The sequence below is a fragment of the Tiliqua scincoides genome, chromosome 7, assembly GCF_035046505.1.
Source record: "Tiliqua scincoides isolate rTilSci1 chromosome 7, rTilSci1.hap2, whole genome shotgun sequence".
Taxonomy (NCBI): domain Eukaryota; kingdom Metazoa; phylum Chordata; class Lepidosauria; order Squamata; family Scincidae; genus Tiliqua; species Tiliqua scincoides.
Genome location: NC_089827.1, coordinates 5,163,327 through 5,167,914, shown reverse-complemented (window position 1 = coordinate 5,167,914; position 4,588 = coordinate 5,163,327). Strand labels below are relative to the sequence as shown.

At 45.4% G+C, this 4,588-nt stretch overlaps 1 pseudogene; it reads right to left on the bottom strand.

Annotated features, from left to right (window-relative positions):
* Positions 1 to 2,871: 2,871 nt before the first annotated feature.
* On the bottom strand, positions 2,872 to 2,994 carry LOC136657688 (5S ribosomal RNA; annotated as a pseudogene).
* Positions 2,995 to 4,588: the final 1,594 nt, after the last annotated feature.

The window sequence follows — 4,588 nt, the reverse complement described above, 5'->3', positions numbered from 1 at the left end:
GGCCCATGGGGCGAGGGGGAACAGGGGGATAAATTTTACCCAGGCATGGGAGCCAAAGGAGGAGGCCCAGAAATTTCCTGGGATTTTAGCTGGCCTCATAGAGAGCAAAAGATGGAGGCTGGGCTGAGCAGCCCAGGAGGCCAGATCTACCAAGTGGGAAGCCCACTAGTCCTGGGCTCTGGAGACCTTTCCAGCAGTTGCCACCTTCCCCTGGTCTTGTTTTCCCTCCTCCTCTTCCCTCCTTTGGGAAGAGGACCAAAAGAAACTTTGTACCCCAGGCGTGCTCAATAGGTGGATCGCGATCTACCAGTAGATCGCGAGGCAAAATGAGTAGATCGTGGAGTGCCGACCCCCCCTTCAGGTGCCTCTGGGAGGAAACGCCAGGAGTAAGGCCCATTGTACTCAATGGGGCTTACTCCCAGGTAAGCGTGGCTAGGATTGCAGCCTCACAGCCTAATCCTAGGCATGTCTACTCAGGAGTAAGTCCTGTTATACTCAGTGGGGCTCAAGGTACACCAACATACACTGCACACATAAATGTTATATGTTATGATGGCGCGAACATTGTAAAAAAAACTCTTGGTAGATCTCCGGGCCTTGCTGGGTTTCAAAGTAGCTCTCCAGCCAAAAAAGTGTGAGCACCCCTGTTGTACCCCCTGATAAAATTCCTCTTGGAGGCCCTGATGGGAACAACTCCTAGAGGCCTTGTGCCAGGGGCTCTGGCACCACACACACACACACACACACACACACACACACACACACACACACACACACACACCCATTTATAGATGGAGTGCCAGGCACAGTAACATTATGTCTTGGCTTCCTCACACCACAAGTAACTAGCACAGGTGTCTCTGATGGGTATGACGTGGCTCGCCTTTATCTTTCAGAGGAGTATCAAAAAGAAACATGGCTGGCTCGTGATCCCTAGGAAATCTTAACCCAAGGGGCCAGATTAACATTCTGTCCCTGAACTGACAGAATACACATATTCCTCCAGGTTGATGTGCATCCCCCCCCCCCCCAAGCAAGTTTCATAAGAGCAGGGCAAGCATCTTGAATCCTCAGAGGTGGGAGAAAAGAGTGATAATGAAATAAAAATGCATTAACAACGCTTTCTGCATTTCTCATTCTTGTAAAAAAAAAAAAAAAACTCAAAATCTGCAAAAAAACCAACCATTTTATTTTGTTTTTATTTATTATTTAATGGGAAGGTGTGCACAGGTAATGACTGTGGCTGCATCTGTTGTTGTTGTTGTTGTTGTTGTTGTTGTTGTTGTTATTATTATTATTAATAACAGTATTTATATACCGCTTTTCAACTAAAAGTTCACGTGTATCTGTTGACATGATACCATTGATTGGACAAGTTTCTGGAGGAAAAATTCATTACGGGTTACAAGCTATGATGTGTATGCGCAACCTCCTGATTTTAGAAATGGGCTATGTCAGAATGCCAGATGCAAGGGAGGGCACCAGGATTCAGGTCTCTTGTTGTCTGGTGTGCTCCCTGGGGTGTTTGGTGGGCCGCTGTGAGATACAGGAAGTTGGACTAGGTGGGCCTATGGCCTGATCCAGTGGGGCTGTTCTTATGTTCTTATGATATCACCTACCTAGTACACTTTTAAAGTGTTTATAATTTATAATTGTGATGTAAATTTTGAATAAAAACACAAAGCACCGCTTTTTGCACTTCTGATTTTAGAAAACACTGAAATCCGGAAAAAAGTAAAACTGGAACAAATCTGGAAAAAAGTAAAAATAAAACTTTCTCCCATCTCTACAAATCACTCACACTTTCTTTCACCCTGCTATTCTGGAACAACCTCAGTGGCCAGGAGCTAAGAAATGCCCAGAAATAGTCAGTATAAATTTGGGATAGTGCCACGAATGTTCTCTTCAGATGGACTCAATAAGGCTTGGTTTGATGCTTGGCTCTTGGTTAGAGATGATGAGTGTCTCTAATCTAATGTCATCTGTCTGATGAGTGTACAAAAATACTCCAGCAAAACAGCCCAGGTCAGAAAACAGCACACTGATACGGTATGCAAGGTCAGGCTCACACTGAGCCAGCCAAGTCCTAAATATGTGGAGAGATGGATCATTAGAACCAAAGTGTATTCTCTGACCTTTATGAAGCACTGTGAAACTCAGGGAAATCAATCCCTGTAGGTTTTTGTGGAGACCACATGTTCAAACTTCCATCCTCTCTTGGCACACTTAACCCTCTGAATAACAAATCCCCTTGCGTAGCTTTTGGGGCACAACACAAACCCACCAGAGCTGTTAGAGGCTGCATTTATTCATGTAAAATGTGAAGATATTCGAAGAACACCCAAATTATCAAAGCGCCTAGTGCACAAGTAGCCATACATTTATGGTTGAGCTCACCTTTCCCCATCAGCTCATATTCCCATTGCACCTCCCATTCTTGCTGCTGCTTCTTCTCCATCCGTTTCTCTTGATTCTTCATTCTCAATGGGTACCTTCACACGTCAAATGTTTAGATGTACACTCAAGATGTTTCAAGTGCGCAGCGAAAAGTGTAAATGTAACATAGGTGCTCTCACCAGAGAGCCAACAGTTCTGGTTGCCGTGTCTGAAAAAGAATATAGTGGAAATGGAAAAGGTGCAGAAGACAGCAACCAAAATGATGGCTGGGCTGGGGCACCTCCCTTACGAGAAAAGGCTACAGCGTCCGGGGCCCTTCAGTCTCCATATAGGGATGTTCCTTTCCCTCTCAGACAACACCAGAACCAGGGGAAATCTACTGAAATTGAGTCATCCCCTCATAGCTGTATGCAGCCTGCCTGCTTGTCTTGCTATTTTGGTTGGCAACCTTCAGTCTCAAAAGACTATGGTATAAGCCTACAGCACCCGGTATTCCCAGGCGGTCTCCCATCCAAGTACTAACCAGGCCTGACCCTGCTTAGCTTCCGAGATCAGACAAGATCGGGAGACAGTGTACAGTATAGGGAGATGGTTGGCAACCTTCGGTCTCGAAAGACTATGGTATAAGCCTACAGCACCCGGTACTCCCAGGCGGTCTCCCATCCAAGTACTAACCAGGCCTGACCTTGCTTAGCTTCCAGGATCATGGTATAAGCCTACAGCGCCCGGTATTCCCAGGTGGTCTCCCATCCAGGTACTAACCAGGCCTGACCCTGCTTAGCTTCCAAGATCACCTAAGATCAAGCATGTGCAGGGCAACAGTTGCTATCAGCTTTCTGTTTATAGCGCCTGGTCAAAGCAAGTACACAATTCCTTCACGTGACTATAAACAACATAAATAGAGGTAATGGGCAAGGAGGGGCTGCAGGGGGCTGCAGAGATAGGGTCCTCCCATATCCATGGTTTCTTGTATCTGTGGTACAGTTGCAGAACTGGCCCCTGTGCCATCCTGAGGCACAGGACCACAACATGCAACCCCTCCCACAATACATCACCCCATCCCCAGGTTACCTACCTAGCCGTAATAGAGCCTTGTGCGACATTCCCAAGCGCTCCAAAAGTCTTCTGAGTGTTAAACTATATTTATAGTTTTCCAATGAAAACCAGAAGTACTGTTTAAGGGCACTGCAGAGGCCCCAGAAGGCTTTTGGAGTGCCCACAGACACAGTGCAGGGGTTTGCCTATCCCCAGAACAGCTTGGCACCTGGGGATTTATCCCCCTGGACCACCACTGCTGCATCCAGGAACGCATCCCACATGGATACGGGGGAGAGATGCCTGTGTGTATATATATATATACGTGTGTGCATGTAAATCCTATACAATTAATTGCATACATTTTAGGATCTGCCTAGGTTTCCATACACTTCTTTATTTATTATGTAAAATAGTTATATAACACTTCAAGAAAAGGAAAACAAAAAAGCTCACAAAATGGATGATTTCCACGTTCTGTGTTCTTGCTCAATAAGAGCAGATATCTTCAGAGACTAAAGAAGTCCTGTCTCATAAAAATGGAAGACTCCTGTTAACCATTACACCCCTAGCAGACATCTGAAACAGAATTTAAAAAAAAATAATAATAATCCTAATGTATTATATGCAGCTGTTTTTCACGGCATAGCAGAGGCTGGCAAATTGTAGCTCAAATACACGAAATTGCATCTCCCATTGTGATTTAAATGAACAATTTCTACGGCAAGCAGGACTATGATGGGAAGAGTGCCCCTTCAGCCATGGCTCTAACTCCACTCTGCCTTCGCAACCTGGCAAAATTATTAAGTAAATATGAAATTATCTGCTTGCTACTGAGCCGCGATTGGCGAGGCAGGCAGCCTCAACTTAGCCTGCCATGCAGAACCCTTCAGACTATTCATTTGAAAATAATGACCTGCTTTACTACCAGATGCTACACTCTGGGTACCTCAAATAGAATATGACAAAGGGTGAGCACATGCCATTTGGAAGCCGAGTCTTCAAGCCTTCATTTCCAGCGGTGTTCAGGATCTGCACATCCCCTAATTTTGGTATCATGCCCTCTCTTGAGGTTCTGAGTTAATCGTTTCGCTCGTGCGCCATCTCAGAGCTAAGTGCTACTTTGGCTTGATAAAAGGTTCGTCCTGCATTTGAA